The following is a 16,335-nucleotide window of genomic DNA, read 5'->3' as shown; positions in this document are numbered from 1 at the left end:
TTTATAAAAGAAAAGTTAGCACTTGAGCTAATCCTCTTAGATGTGGGTAACTGTGACCAAGCTAAACCAGTACTGCAAGAGGAGGTATAAAGCTTTATCAGCATATTGTAAACTTAACACAGGGTGACCATGTGTCCAAGTTAAAAATAAATCTATAAAATTAGCCTGATAATGTGCTTAAAAATAAGTATTATATAAATGGGTAGTAAATGAAGATTTAGCTTTTAATTATTTCAAAATCACTTTTTGCCACCCAATCAAATCGCATATATGCTCTTTTCTCTTCTGAATGGGAGAAGATTTGATAGGAAAAAAACCCATTCTGCCTGTGTAATTGTTACAGCTTTAATTTCAGTAAGGAAATGCAGTGGTTCTAGTTCAGCTAAATGGATGCTGGCTAAATATATACCTTCAAACAGGGTGTCAGTTGCAGGTTTAATATAATCAAGTCTATGAATTGTTCTCTTGTGCTGGAAACCTGTTGGACAACCTAGCTTAAGATAGAACTGCCAATGGGAGGGTAAGTCTGGGAAGATCTTTATTGTTACGGAGAGAGTCAGGCACTGGAAGAGAGGAATTTTCTTTTATAACATTAAATTTAATTAAAATGAATTTAATATTATAGTTCAGTAATTATTGCTGATTATTTGATCATTTTTTTTTACTACCATTAGTTTGCAGATACTAACATCCTGAGGTTTGGCCTCTAGGGATTGCAAGGTGCTTCTGGTCACCCTCCAATGTCACACCTGCCCTTTGCAGCAGCATTCTCATCTTCAAGGAGTGCTAATTAAGGATCAAGCAGCCCAAAAAGCTGGCAGTTAAAAAAGAGAAGGGAATGACAGTGCTCTCTAACTTGGCCTTAAATAATGGGAAATTAGTTACTTGGGAGGCAAATAAACACAAAAAGTCCACCAGTTCAGTGGTTGCAAGTGGCACCTGACTGTGAACGCCTCTACTTTTCAAGGGGCCCAGAGCAACTCTACACCAGCCAGATTCTGGCCATACCTGTGGATCACCTGTGGTTCCTCTCCTATATGCCTAATTGGGAGATTGTAAAGGCAAGTTCAAGCTGATTCCTTTAGAGTTAAGGTTGTGAGGGCAAAGGCATGTTGGAAAGATACAGGGGTTGATGTTACTTTTTTAGTAGACTCTGCTTTCCAAGGCTCTTTGCCACAGGGGCATGCTTTTGGTTTCTGTTTCTTTTTGCCATGAATATTTAGACAGGAATTTCTGATCACCTCTCTATCGGAGAATTCCACAGAGACTGAACAGGTAAACCTGCTTAGTGAAAACTAAAAATTGGTCTAATATTTACATCCCCAACATGTTATTAGTGTGGTGGGCTGTTTCTGTTTCCCGTGACCAGCACGGGAAAACGACAGGTTCTTGAGCGGAGGAGCTGGGGATTAAGAAATTAAAGAAAGACCATGATGCAGAAATAGATTTTAAGCTGGGGCTAGGTGGGCGCCATCCTCTCTGATGGAGAGGCGGCAAAGCGCGGCCTGAGACACACAGCAGGTTTATTTTAAAGGCCTAGATTTACATATCTAGTTCCGCCCCTGCCTGATTAACATGTCCAGCCTTATTGGGGAAGCATGTTCCTAGGGCGTGGCTCTGCCTAAGCTCTGAGTTCAGCTGACAATAATTATAAGAAAATGCCTAGGTGCCTCCCAGGTGGCCCTCTACAATTAGCATTGACTAAACATCCGTTTTTCATAACTCTGGTTTCAGACACTCCAAACTCCATTCCTCTGAGCAGCAAAAGAATGGCTGTCGTATGATAAATTTGGGGGCTCTGAGAAATTGTAAAGGGATGATCTATTAACACACATAAAACGTTAACACTGGACACTAGCCTGAAGGGAAGAGTGAAATAAGGAGGCTGTCAGATTAGGTTTTGTTTGCCATAACCACATATTTTGTCTATACATTTGACTTCCCATGTGACACAGAACCAGTAGTTTGGTGAGTACTGTCCTCAAAGGTTTGCTGCTCTGTGCTCCCTGGCCCTTCCTCCTCTCACCGGTCCAGCATCGCAGTCTACTGCTGAAATTTGAGGTGCTGGTAGTCCTCAGAGCTCTGCTGGGACATATCAAAGTTTGGTGAACCGTTGGGTGGAATGCCTTCTGAATGACAAAAGGATGGATGGTTGCGAGCTAAAGGAAATGTGTGCAATGATGGCTGTGCTGCACATAGTCCCCAGCTGTATTCCTTTCCTTATATGTATAGAAGCCCAAGGAGCCTGGTTGGGGAGAGTTTCCAAGTCCAGACCTTAACAGAATGAAAAATAATGGGTGTTTGTATTTAAACATGGTTTGGCCAACAGCTCAGCCTTTTTATTTGAAAATACAGTTTATTTTTTGCTGGCACATGCTTATGTTCTGGTATGCTGAGGATTGTTTCTGCACCTGACCCAGCGACTCCTTTTTAAGGACCCAGAACATGCAATCTATTTGGAGATAGTCAGTGGCTATTTTTGAAGGGGGGGGGTGCCTCAGTGAGTCGGAATACATGCTAAATAAGTTGCTTCCAAGATTGACTGAGTTCTCCCCTGGAGCTGGGGAAGCAGAGAAGTTCCACGTGCGCAACACTGCTCCCTGCAGCCACAGCTGAAGTGAAGCTCCTTCAGTCCTGCCAGAAGGCTCTGTGTCTAGAGACTGGCAGCCTCTGCTGCAGAGTTTATTATTATGTAAATAGAGTAACTGTGCAGCCTTTCAAGAGTTTTTGCCAAAGGGTAACCCTTTGTCTGCCAAAAGGTAGGCTCCTGCTTTGCTTGCCAACCCAGTCTGTGCAGTAAACAGTGGGTGACCTATAAGCCAGCCAGTCAACTTGCACATTGCCTTATTAGGCAGGCCGGGAAGGCTGGTGTCTGAGGACGGCCCAGCAGAGCCCTGGCAGTGAGTGGGCTTGCGTCCTGTAAGGAGCCCAAGAGCCCAAACCCTGGAGACATGGCCTAGTACTGCTCAATTAATTCTAGTGCACTGTAGTGACAAGAATATGCACTCTCCTGGCAGACATACTTTCTGGTATGAATGGAAAACAGGAGGTGACTTCCCAAAGGAGAGTGGTGTATCTCATTTTCCCAGGGCTTCTACTTACTGTGCAGCTTGTTCTGTCATGTCCTGTATCAGGACTTGTGCTATGGAGTATGGACTTTATCAGGAAATGGTTAATGATTTCCTTTTAATGCAAAAGATTTTAGAGACTTAGAATCTTGTTTGTGTTTCATAGTATAGTCTTTCTAGTGCTGAGGTCATGTGTGGGCCAGGGGGGAAGTATCACCAGGCTGTACGGTGGTACAGTGAAAAGTGCAGAGTCCTGGGAGCCAGGGGCCCTAGTATCTCACATGGGCTAAGTGACCTTGGACAAGTCATTTCTGTCGCTCTCTATAAAATGTAGGGTTAGACTGAATGAGCTCTCTTAAATGACCTCTGCATTATACATGTCTCATCCAGAATTACATTTGTAACATTCTCTCCTTGGCCTTTTTGTTCTCTTCAATAATAAGGTTTAATGAGTATTGGTGGTTAATAGCCATAGTTTAACATCCAAGGGAAATCCATCTTTTCTGAGTTTTTTCTAAAACTTGAGAGAGAGCTAGAGACTGGGAAAGTCTCTATACTGAAGTTTTTGTTCAGATTTGCTCCCATTCTTGAAAGTAAGAAGTTATGGCTCATGAATCAAAGCTGCAGGTGAGAAATCCGCAGATGGAGGAGGAACTATAGTTAGTTATGTGGCAGGTGACCACACACTAGTTTCCCTTTCAGTTGAATATTCATGTACCTGGTGCAGGCACTGGACAGCCTACCAGGAAGGAAGGTATGAAAGGCCTAACTGCCCATCACCACCTGCTCTCTATGTGAACAGGGATGGCTCCCACTGCTGGAGCTATGCCTTGCATCTGTGTCATGGACTTGCAGCAGGAGAGGACATTTGAGGTGCTGGTGGCTAGGTGTCTGTTTTGACCTCATTTTCTATGTTCTTTTAATTGACCCATGTCTGCTTCTTGTTGTTCAGAGAAAGGTCAAATCACTTTGGCCCTCCTGTTGCAAAAATCCTTTCTTTTCCTGTTTTAAAAATCTGTTGACATCTCCATTGAGTACTTGGCTCCCCAAGGCATGGGCTATGCCTTTGACTTACTTGTTATAACATGAACCTGTGACCTGTACCAAAAGGAACTTGTGAGCTTGATGTTAGGTGCCACTAGGACGTTACAAGACCCCTGAAACTCAATGCAAAGCTTGCTGGCCAAGGGAAAGTGACTGCCCTTCAGATGTTATAGAGAAAAGATTTTCACCGAAACCGGTTTGGCTCAGTGGATGGAGCGTCGGCCTGCGGACTGAGGGGTCCCAGGTTCGATTCCGGTCAAGGGCATGTACCTGGGTTGCGGGCACATCCCCAGTGGGAGATGTGCAGGAGGCAGCTGATCGATGTTTCTCTCCCATCGATGTTTCTAGCTGTCTGTCTCTCTCCCTTTCTCTCTGTGGAAAATCAATAAAAAATATTTAAAAAAAAAAAAAAAAAGATTAGCTGTGTGTTCAGGACACGAAGGAGCAGAGAGAAACTTCCGTAGTGATGATACCCCGAATGGCAAGCTGGGACTCTCCTCTCAGGTTCTTGTCTTACGAAGTTTGAAGAATAAAATTCGTGGACTAAAAGATTTTAAACAAAAGTGTGGAAGTTTATTGCAAGTGTATACAAACTCCCCCTGGGGAGGGGTCCCCAAAGTGGGAAAAGTCCTCTCTCTCTCTAAAATGGGAAAATAACAGTCCAGTGAGCCTCTTTGTCTATGGGTTTATAAAGGCTGGCTGCTCTTTGTTCATCCCACTTTCTAATTGGACCCTTCCTTATTTTATGTCTCCTGTATTTTTTCCTAATTGGCCATTTTCCCCCCTTTCCGTGCATGGTATCAGTTTCAAAGTTTCAAAGCTCACACGGTGCCCCCCATTTCTTCTTCCCCTTATCTTGTAATATTCTTGTAAATTGGAACTGTCTCTGTCCATCACCTATGCATTCCTCCCCTATGGACATTTCCCTAAAACTGCCTCTCCTGTCTCTAAAGTCCTTTCAGTGAGTACATTTTCTTTGTGCATCACAAAGATGTCAGGAGCTGGGAAGGGGCTTCTTGTTGGAGCATAAACTGTGAGTCCTTGCATTTGAAGTCACCAAAGTCTACCACATTGTAATTTCCAAGTCTATTGCTTGAATTTTTTACATCCTAGTTATCTGAATGAGCAAGTTAGAATTCTAGTAGATAGGCAATTGAGTTTTCCAATTTAAATTTTAAATGTCTATAGCTTTTTTCCTTTTTATTAAATTTATTGGGATAACACTGGTTAACAAAATTTATATAGGTTTCAGGTACACAGTTCCCTAATACATCATCTGTACACTGTATTGTATGTTCATCACTCCAAATCAAGCCTTCTTCCAACACCATTTATTCCCTCATACCCTCCTCCATCTCCCTCCACCCCTGCCCAATATGTCTATAGCTTTAATGATAAAAGATTATTTGATTTTGAGCGATACTCATAGGTTTTGGAAAGTTAAGAGAACTTTTGCCTTTTTTAGGGGAGGAAAATTACTCAATCACTGACTCAAATGGATGGTACTATTTTAATTGGTGGGGTTTGACTCTTCCTTAATTACTTGAATAAGTGATTAGCTACATGAAGCAATAATAAATACTTCACTCCAAATCAGTGTAAATGTAAAAAGTCATATGAAGATTTACATTTGTCTAGGACACCCCAGTTTACATACTCATTTGCATGCATTGTCATGATTAATTGCTTCAGCTCGTAGCAACAGGTGTTTTGAAGGAAAGAAGAGGAAGGAAGAGGGAAATGTTCTCTATTCTAGGAAGGAAGTTCTTGCAGAATCCTGCAGTGTGTGTTTCAGCTCTGCTTGTGCTCTTGCTTGGCCTGCAGTCCGAGGGAACTGTCTCTCATTTTACCCAAGAAGAACTTATCTTCTATGAGGAAGACATATATATATACTTGATAGCATAAAAAAAAGTAGGGAAACCTCAAAAGGGTCAGTGATAACAAGGTGGAACAAAAGGACTTCGGCATATGTACAAGACTCCATCCTTAATGTAATGTAAGTGATTTCCTCATCTAGACTGTGAACTTATTGAGGGTGGGAACTCTTCCAGACTACTGACCACCCTGCTGTCTGACCTCTAGTACTTGCTCAGCAAATCCTGTGTGGTAGGTAGGGATGAGATCTGGAGATGGAGTGACTGTACACTGTGGGAGGTAGGAGAGGTAGGGGCCAAGAGAGGGTAGGGGGAAAAATCTATGACATTGATCTCTTGCATAGTGGGTTCAGGTAATAGCTGAGTATCTAACTAGGAATATTATGTCAATAATGAAAAATGTCAGCCTCCAATTTACATCTTCTCCCAACACTGAATCCCCCCTGCACCTTACATCCTAGCAGTTGATCTGTTTCACCACTTCAAATGGCTGTAACATGATGGCTGGCCCTACACTGATAATGGAGACCAAAGTCCAGGTAGCACTGTACCAGCAACCATGGACCAGGTCAAGAGATCACAATACTGAGTTTCATCATTCAAAAAAAAAAAAGTTGGCTTTTATAAGCTTTTCATCCCACTGTCTACAGTTCCAGATCAGAGGTTGAAATGGTAAGAGGCATGCAGGCCACCTATTGGGAAATGACTGGGCTAGTACACCCACATTCCTAAGGAAGTATTCTCTCCCCACCTCAGGATCATGCAGCATTGTGTATTCCTGCTTGGTGTCAGGCTGGGAAGAGAATCTGGAATTCCTTTTTCTACTTGCTCTTCAGTAATAGCTTCCATGTTTCTTCAAGGCAGATGAATCTCCTCTTTCCGAAGGCTCTCCATTGCCTCCTTCCCAGCTCTGAAGGGCCTCTCTGGGTCCCCTTGCAATTCCTTCTGAATATGCCCCCATTTAAGCTCACATCATTCTTACCCCATTTCTCACACTTATGTCACCTCTTCCTCCTGGCATGTTCAACCCTGTCCTCTCCATTCATAGCTTGGTTCTCTAGTCACCTTCTCCAAGAAGCCTTCCTTTATCAAACTTCTCCACCTGATTCAATTTTTCTCCTTCTTCATCACCATAATACCATGAATGGCTTGCACTAATGGTTTTGAACTGTGGAGCATTTCCTAATACCTGGGTAGGGAGACCTTCATTTTTAACATGCATCCCATGTGACTTTGAGGGGCGCAAAGTTTGATATCATTGACCTTATATCAGATGTTAAAATTTACTCATAAGTACAAACTTATCTTTAGTCATTTCAACAATCAGTACAGACTTTGACTTCTTTGTCATAACTTCCTCATGCCAGCCACTCTGTGGCACACAATCTGCTTTCTTGGTGGTTACTGCCCATTCTAAAAGCTGACATGAGCATGTCAAATCTCACTGTTTAGTCAGCAAATGCATTGGGAACCTATTCTGAGACTTTAGTAAGTTCTAAGGTACCAGTTAACGTAACCTCGTGGAAACGTTAGAGACATTGGTAATGGCAAGTTGCTGAACTTTCCTTGGGTTTCTATATTGTTACTGTTGTGGAGGTTGCCATTGTTGTTTTTATTATGATGCCCCTTTAAAGAGAAGGAAACCCACAAATAATATTATTCAAAGCTCTTTCCTTCAAATCATCCAAGTAAACTCTAGAACAGCTATTAGGTATCAGCAGTCATTTTTAATATTTACTTGTCTACCATCTGGATTTTCAGACTCATAAAAATTCTCATATCTGATGATTCAGTATTTCCTAGCTTTTAGTTCATGTGAAAACCATCAAATAGTGAGTATCGAATGATTGGAGTTGGCAGGAGCCTTCTCAGACCTCCCTGGATAATTGTAATTGTGTCAGCCCCCTTCCTGCCAACTGGGATCCCCCTCAGTGAGAGGGGCCTTGAGTCTCTGCAACTCTAAAGACACAACATTCTGTGCCTTATGATGGTCTAGGATGCACCTTCAGATTCTAGGCAACAAACACTTGTGTATGTTGATTTGTCAAATCATTGTTTAAGGGCCTGATGTGTATTGGCATTGTAGTGTGTGTCAGAATTTCATTCCTTTTTAAGACTAATATTATGTTGTATGTATATTTCAGTGTACATTTTATACACGGAACTAACTTATGTCTTTATTTTCTTACTCTGAGAGGCAGTTGACCAGCCTCTCTTCCCCTAAACTACCAGATTATTTTCCCCCAAAATCATTAGCTGTAGATTCAAAATCACCCAGACTTTAAAATAATTAGAGATAATTTTCACTATAAATTTTAACATTGCTTGTTTGAACATTTATTGTAAAGACTAGAGGCTCAGTGCACGAAACTCGTGCACTCGGTGGGGGGGTGTTCCTCAGCCTGGCCTTCGCCCTCTCACAGTCCGGGAGCCCTCGGGGATGTCTGACTACCTGCTTAGGCCTGCTCCCTGCGGGCCTAAGCCAGCAGTCAGACATCCTTAGTGCTGTCACGGTGGCGGGATTGGCGGGAGAGGCTCCCGCTACCGCCTCTGCACTCACCAGCCGTGAGTCTGGCTTCTGGCTGAGCAGCGCTCCCCCTATGGGAGCACACTGACCACCAGGGGGGGCAGCTCCTGCATTGAGTGTCTGCCCTCTGGTGGTCAGTGGATGTCATAGTGACCGGTCGTTCCGCTGTTGGGCTGAAACTGGCTCTCCGACATCCCCTGAGGGGTCCCAGATTGCGAGAGGATGCAGGCCAGGCCAAGGGACCCCACTGGTGCACAATTGGGGCCAGGGAGGGATGCTTGCTGGAGGTTGGCCAGCTGGGGAGGGACCATGGGAGGTCTCCAAGGTGTGTCTGACCCGTCTCTCACTCAGTCCCAATTGGCCAGACCCCAGCAGTAAGCTAACCTACCATTCGGAGCGTCTGCCCCCTGGTGGTTAGTGCACGTCATAGCAACTAGTCCACTGGTTGACTGACTGCCCCCTGGTGGTCAGTGCATGTCACAGCGAGCGGTTGAGCGGCCTTAGCATATCATTAGCATATTACCCTTTGATTGGTTGAACAGACAACTGGACACTTAGCATTATTAGGCTTTTATTATATAGGATAATAATAAGTCTTTTAGGATATTGCAATATGCCATTTCTTTTAAAAGCCTTTTGAATATAGCACGACTGGCATGACTTCTTCAGCACATCTGATAAAGACATATCTGTGAGTTGTAATATTTCTCATTAGAACAGCGGTTCTCAACCTGTGGGTCCCTACCCCATTGGCGGTCGAACGACCCTTTCACAGGGGTTGCCTAAGACCATCCTGCATATCAGATATTTACATTACTATTCATAACAGTAGCAACATTACAGTTATGAAGTAGCAACGAAAATGATTTTATGGTTGGGCCACAACATGAGGAACTGTATTTAAAGGGCCAGAAGGTTGAGAACCACTGCATTAGAAGTACTTTTGCCTTTTCATCTCTACATACATGGCCTGTTTTAAATTACCTTACATAGTAATGCAGCACAAAATATTATTTGCAGACTTGTCCTAAAGATTACCACTAACCAGAATTCACAAAGCATTTCACAGTGCAGACAGGAGAGAATTACACTATAGTCAGGAATCTGGAATGTCTGAATACTGAGTATAAAATATAATAGGGAAATGAAAAGGACTCAGTGGGCTCACCACAGGTGGGATTACCTCATGTCAGGCAATTCTGCCCCAGATTAAGTGTCTACACAAAATCCACCAAAGAAATGAGAATACCATTTACAGCTGCTTCTAGCTTACGGAATAGTTCTTTACTAGGCTATAGAAATATATCCTTCACTTTGGAATTTCAGCCCAGCCATCCATCGTCTTTAGGAGCTTATAGTAGATTTCATCAAAATTGTTCTGTGGCTCTTCTTAAGTTTAGAATGAACCAGTAACTCTCAGTAGTACGGTATTGCCCACTTCCATGTCAGCCCATTTTCCTATGGCCTGGAGAGCTTCAGTGCTATTCAGGGAGCTCATGAGGAGACGCAAGGTGACCTCACACCGGCCTGGGCAGGGGTATGCCATCTGCCCATGCCCCGTATCTCTCTTTATCAGGTGCTGTATATCCGAGTGTGGATTAGATAACGTGCTCCTTTCAGAGTGCTTCCACATCCTTTCTCTCATTTAATAGCATCCTCACCTGCATATTTACATCTTTGATTTTATTTTGGCTGATCAGGAGAAGGTGGTTTTTTCCCTTTGGAAGCACGTTTTCAGTGGTCACTCTAGGCTTCAGTGTTTCTGCTGGATCACACCATAGCTCAGTCTCTCACCTGTACATGGGGATAGTGATAGGGTCTCCTGCAGGCTTTGTGAGAACTGAATGAGTTTAATGCCTAGAGCACTTAGCATCATGCCCACTCCTGGTGAGGGTCCGGTCTTACCCTGTTCTTTACATCATCACAGCAGGTGCGCTGGAAAATGGCGAGTTGTCACCTCCACGTAATCCTGAACCACAGCTGTGCACTGCACTGCATGGTCCCTGAGGGTGTAACATCTTGATCCTGTGTCATCTAACCCCCTAGTTTTTGACCTTGACAATTTAGGAGGTGATCCTTCTTACCTGGACTTATATCAGCATTGTTCCCAGTTGGACTATAGGATCATCTTCCCTGTTTTTCCCATTCCATCATGTCCTGGAAAATCTAACATTTTCTCCTAATTTCTCCCCACATACAAATATTTATGTTCCACATTATTGCTTCACATTTTAGGAAAGACAAAACTCTAGTGGGAGTCTCAAGTTAAGGAAAGAATGGTAATACTTTTCCTTTATGACACCTACTGAAGAAATAGAATTGGCTTTTTAATGTACAGTAAACTGTAATAAAAAAATTAAACTAAACTAAGGAGATTGTCTATGGATGAGGCGATTTCTAAGAATGAGGAAGAATAGAGGTGATTGCATTGCTCGTCTGCTTACTTGATTCATTTATTCTCTCATTCACCCAGGATTTATAGTCCCTTGTTCTGAGCCAGGCACTATGCTAGGAATGCCCCAGAAGTGTATCTCAGGTATTGCTCCTCGAGTTTTTATAATTCTTAACTAAGAGACAATGGAAGTTTTTGAGCAGAAAGGTTTGATTGGCAATAGAGAAGCACTGAAAGAGAAGAAAAGGTATCAAGGAGCTCAACAGTGGATTCAGTGTGGTTGACAGGCTCTCCCAGGTGATCATGGTCCACCTGGGGTAGACTTTGAGGAGCACTGTGTTGCATGTTATTAGGACATTGGTAATTGTCTGGATCAATACAATTTATAGCCAAGAAATGCATGTGGGAGAAATAGGCAGGTCCACGGGAAAAATTGCATTCATGACCATGATTTTCACCCAGACTTTTCGCTCAAGTCTAAGCTTTGTTTTCATCTTTATTTGTACTTAATTTTTTGGAAAGTATTATGGAAGTAATTCATGCTTATTGTGGAAACTTTGGAAAAGAAAGGGGAAAACATGAACAGTTATCCCTGAGTTGTAAGATAATGTTTTGGTCTATTTGCTATCTTTCAGTTAAAGTATTTGTGTGTATCTCTAATATAACATCATGAAACATTTCCCAAATCACTAATTATTTCCTACCAGTACTCTTGTGTAATTCATTTAGCTATTCTCCTCTACCACCCCCTATGTAAGCTGGCTCCAGTTTTATGTGTTTATTTATTTATTTATTTTTTGACAGACAACTGTTTAGTTTTTATTTCATAATTATAAACTTAACTCTGCAATCCAGCTAGATTGGAAGGGGTAAGGAAATTATGGAACCCAATAAACTGGCAAGAACACAAAGATTATAGAACATTCCAAGCAAATTGGGGTAAAGGGGTGCTCTCCTAAGCTACAGAAGGAATGGTCTGGTGGTTAAGATAAAACACAAGTCGAATTTATTAGAGTTGTCCACATCCCGCAATGGTGATCTTCTTGCTGGTCTTGCCATTCCTGGACCCAAGCGCTCCATGGCTGTCACAATATCCATGCCTTCTGTCACCTGGCCGAAGACCACATGCTTGCCATCCAACCACTTAGTCTTGGCAGTGCAGATGAAAAACTGGGAGCCGTTTGTGTTAGGTCCAGCATTTGCCAAGGACAAGATGCCAGGACCTGTATGTTTCAGGACGAATTTCTCATCCTCAAATTTCTCCCCATAGATGGACTTGCCGCTTGTGCCATTATGGTGTGTGAAGTCACTACCCTGGCACATAAATCCCGGGATAATTCTGTGAAAGCAGGAACCTTTATAACCAAATCCTTTCTCCCCAGTGCTCAGAGCACGGAAGTTTTCTGCTGTCTTTGGAACTTTGTCTGCAAACAGCTGGAAGGAGACTCGGCCCAAGGGCTCACCGTCGACGGCGATGTTGAAGAACACGGTGGGGTTCACCATGGCTGGTCATGGGCGGCTTCGGGGTGGCAGCGTCTGCAAAGCCCAGTTTTATATGTTTATAAACAAAACTGTGGTAAATGTCCTTGTACTTGTTCATAGTAACTTCCTTGGGAACATTTCCAGAAGTAGGATTACTCAGTCACTGTTTCATATACTCTTCTAACAACACCCTTCCTTGTCCTTCTTAATGAGGTGGGAGCCCTGGGAAGAGAAGGGAGAATCATGGCGTGATTAGTTGTTTGTATGACGTACTCCCACACCCCCTTCAGGCTTACTGACTTCTGTCTTTGCCTTAGCGTCTCAGACATGCCCTACTTTTCATGTCCGGAGGCCACTTTGGCTTGAGGAACATCTGTGGAACCTAAATAGACCAAGAAATCATCTGAGATTTGTAAAAAGCAACCAGCAGCTTGTCTTGACTCCTCCTTCTGGGGTAGACTGGCCCCTTAGCAATTAAGCCCACATGAGCTATAGACCTGGGAGACCCTATGACTTCAATCCAGGAGGAGTGTACAGCAGTGGCTCCTGTTATTTGGTGTTCAGGCTGATAAGGAGTGTGGATGGTGAGAGGATGTGGATTTCCAGTCTGGCACTGCCATACCCTAAACTGTGACTTTGTTAACATTTTGCAAAATGAATAACAAGTGATCAAAAAGACCCCTTTAGCTCCAATTTTCCCAGAGCCCAAGGTTTTTTGTTTTATCAGGGCCTGATTCGGTTGTCCCAATGATCCCACTTGGAAGACTATAGTGCTTTGAAAATGGAAAAGATTGGTGTTTCTGAGTGGAAAGAGTGGCAGGGAGCTTTGTGCATTTCTATTCTCCATGCTGAGGTGGTAGTTAAGTGATGCTGTTGGAAAGGGAATATAGCACCTTCAGAAGTTTAAATTGTTTTCTCCCTAAAATTTAAGAAAATCACACCTACAAATTAATTTATCTCCAGACAAATAAAATACGTTAACCTACAGAATGGTGTCAGGAAATGTTTGATTTGCAATGTTAAGAGTGAACGTTCTGCTCGGCCAGTGTGGCTCAGTAGTTGAGTGTCGATCCATGAACCAAGAGGTCACTGGTTTGATTCCCGGCCAGAGCACATGCCAGGGTTACTGGCTCTATTCCCAGTAGGGGGCATGCAGGAGTCAGCTGATCAATGTTTCTCTCTCATCCATGTTTCTATCTCACTATCCCTCTTCCTTCTCTCTCTAAAATCAATTAAAAAACATAAAAATTAGTTGTTATCATCATCATTTATAACTACTGAAGAGTAAATGAAAAATTGTCATGGGTCCTTTCTACTGATATAAAATGTACATTTCTTTATAGTATTACTTGGCTTCATGTAGATGAGATACATAAAGAGATTACATTGTCTATTCATAGTTTAGAAAAAAAATTGTATTTTTTTTCCTTCTCAACAATCAAGCCATATTTAAATCTGTCTACTTTGTGTCATTATTGGTGGGTAAGGCAACTAATTCTAATTAAATTCCATTGCGAACTTAAAAAGAATATCAAAATTCTTTTTATTCTTTACTAGAATTGCACCTTAAAAATTTAAACTAGGCCCTGGCTGGGTAGCTCAGTTGGTTAGAGCAGTGGTCGGCAAACTGTAGCTCGTGAGCCACATGCGGCTCTTTGGCCCCTTAAGTGTGGCTCTTCCACAAAATACCGACTTCTGCGCATGGGCCACAAAGTTTCAATCGCACTGTATGTGCGCGCCCGCACGTGGTATTTTGTGGAAGAGCCACACTCAAGGGGCCAAAGAGCCGCATGGTGGCTCGCAAGCCGCAGTTTGCCGACCACTGGGTTAGAGCATCGTCCTGATACACCAAGGTTGCAGGTTTGATCTCTGGGTCAGCAACCAATGAATGCATAGATAAGTGGAACAACAGTTACCTCTCTCTCTCTCTCTCTCTCTCTCTCTCTCTCTCATTTCCCCTTCATCTCTCTCTCTCTTAAAGCAATAAATATTTTTTATTTATATAATTATTTATACTATTATTTAATCCCACCTAAATTATCCATTTCCAGAGTCATTTGCTGCCACTATTTCCTCCCTTCTGCTTCCAACTCCTCCCCTTTTCTGTTTGTTCCTAGTTAGCCATGACCTCTCAATAAAGTTTCCACTACAGTTATCCACAGGACTTAAGTTCTTCCTTACTGAGTTTTTTTTGTAACTGCCCTATTCGCTATATTTCTTCCCGCTTTGTAAGAGTTGGTGTAATCAGCAGTATAGAGAAAATGCACATGGCCAGCACTGATGAACCCTCTGTTGATGTGCCATATTAATTTGGGTTGTTTGTTTGTAGTTTAGAAATCAGTTCAAGTCAATATGGTTTGACAGCAGGATATAAAATCAATGCAAATCACTTTGTAGTATGATCCTAGCTTTTAGAGAAGATGATTCCACTAGTTTATATAGTCATTCAGCAAACATTCACTACAGGCCTGCTGTGTACCAACTAGTATTCAGTACTAAAGATACAAGGACAGACATACTCAGGGTCCCTGCTTCCTGGTGGGGGTGCCTGAGGGCAAATCATGTTCTTGATACCTCCCCAAGATCCTGTGGCTGCATCATGAACAAGTCACTATCCATGAGCAAGTTACTTCTCTAGTTCTATGCTTCCTCATCTTGTTAATGAGATGATTTTCCTACTTTCTCCTTAATGTCCCTTTTAGCAGTAAAAGAGTCAGTGTCTAATTATTGCATATTTTTCTTGGAATTGCATTATCACTGCTTGGGTCCACCAGCTACAGGTTGCAATTAAAAACAAACAGGGGGGCTCCAGGGTTACTGGTTCTTTCTGTGTGGAAGGAGCTTGGAAGTCACTGCTCCATCCTAACAAGTAAAAAGTTGAACAGACTGAAAAATCAACAACTCTTCCTGAGTCCATAGGGAAGGGAGGACACAGGGCAAACTATTGCCCCCCAGATTGGAGAGACATTTAAGCCCATACAGGCACTTGTGCCTTCCCAGAGCAGAAACCCACAAGTAATACAATGAAGCAAAGATAGTCTCTTCAACAAATGTTGCTGGAACAACTGGACATTCATATGCAGAGAAATGAATCTAGACCAGGCCTTCCACCTTTCACAAAAATTAACTCAAAATGGATCTCTGTACCGTCCCTCAATTTTATAGTAAACCTAAACCTGCTCTAAGAAAATTAAGTCTTTTTAAGAGGTGATAATAAAATAAAAAGGGGGCAGTCAAATAATGCTTAATTTAAGAGCTTCTGTCTCAAATTAAAATTTTTGAACCTCTAGTAATATCTGCTTTTCCTTTCCCACAATTTCACTCATGTTGTTCATAAATCTTAACTATGGGGTTTTGGTTCCCTGTTAGGCAAAAATTTTCATTAACCTGTCAAAGCAGACTCTAGACCAGCCGTGGGCAAACTACTGCCCGCGGGCCGGATCCATCCCGTTTGAAATGAATAAAACTAAAAAAAAAAAAAAAGACCGTACCCTTTTATGTAATGATGTTTACTTTGAATTTATATTAGTTCATACAAACACTCCATCCATGCTTTTGTTCTGGCCCTCCGGTCCAGTTTAAGAACCCATTGTGGCCCTCGAGTCAAAAAGTTTGCCCACCCCTGCTCTAGACTCAGAGTAGCCTGAGAATAGTTAGCAGCCTCCCTTCCTTTAGAACATCGAGAGGCTCTGTATTGTTTTGTTTTTCTTATTTGTTTATATTTAGGAGAAGGGGGAGTCATTGCCTACTTAGGGTGCAGCATTGCCTACTTAGCTGCTGCACGTGCTGTGCTTTGGCCAGAGACTTAAGTAGTAACACCACCAGTGCCCATCACTGGAGCCAGTCTGCTCCAGTATCCGCAGGCCTAATTTCTGCTTGCAATCTGATTACGGGGTTTGAGCTATTCCAGCCTGCAGCCTCTTGCTTTGCCTTTATCATACTCTCAAG

General features: G+C 42.6%; 1 pseudogene; it reads right to left on the bottom strand.

Annotated features, from left to right (window-relative positions):
- Window positions 1-11,848: 11,848 nt before the first annotated feature.
- On the bottom strand, window positions 11,849-12,464 carry LOC102246679 (annotated as a pseudogene).
- Window positions 12,465-16,335: the final 3,871 nt, after the last annotated feature.

The sequence above is a fragment of the Myotis brandtii genome, unplaced genomic scaffold (assembly GCF_000412655.1).
Source record: "Myotis brandtii unplaced genomic scaffold, ASM41265v1 scaffold49, whole genome shotgun sequence".
NCBI classification, from domain to species: domain Eukaryota; kingdom Metazoa; phylum Chordata; class Mammalia; order Chiroptera; family Vespertilionidae; genus Myotis; species Myotis brandtii.
This window is presented reverse-complemented; position numbering and strand designations above follow the sequence as displayed.